Below are 535 nucleotides of genomic sequence, written 5' to 3'. Positions count from 1 at the left end.
TCCCCACCCCATTAAACCCCATGCTATTTGGTTGTCTCTGTCGTACCTGAGACAAGTCTCTCGCCACCTCTGCCCCTCAGTCCTGGAAGCTGGGTTGAGTCATGGCCACCCTGGTGCAGTCAGCAGGCAGGAACAAGGAGCCGAAGCATTTGCTTGAGTTTCTGAGAATAAGAGCAACGATAATGTTAACAACTGGGCTGCTGGGGCTGCGCTTGCTTTGCTCCCCACAGCCAGATATCTACTGCGTGTGGAACATCCTTAAGCCCCCCCTTTTCCTCCAGCATCACAATCTGTGTGACTCAGGAGTTGTGAGACCTCCCTTCCGTCTTTCCACCAGACCAGAACTGCTTCTTCCAAGATATCTTGACATCTTCAGAAGAATCATCTTCTCAAAACCCTAAATGCCAGGCTTCCTGATACCACAGGCTACAGTTCTCCCTGGCAGAAAACACTTAAAGGCCATTAATGGCCAAGACTGCGGCTTGCTTCCAAAACCTTTCCTACCACCATGCTTTAGGTAGGAGAGGATCCTCTC

This window comes from Cariama cristata, unplaced genomic scaffold (assembly GCF_000690535.1).
Source record: "Cariama cristata isolate BGI_N322 unplaced genomic scaffold, ASM69053v1 scaffold18253, whole genome shotgun sequence".
NCBI lineage: Eukaryota > Metazoa > Chordata > Aves > Cariamiformes > Cariamidae > Cariama > Cariama cristata.
The sequence above is the reverse complement of the archived record's forward strand: the minus strand, read 5'-3'. Positions refer to the sequence as shown.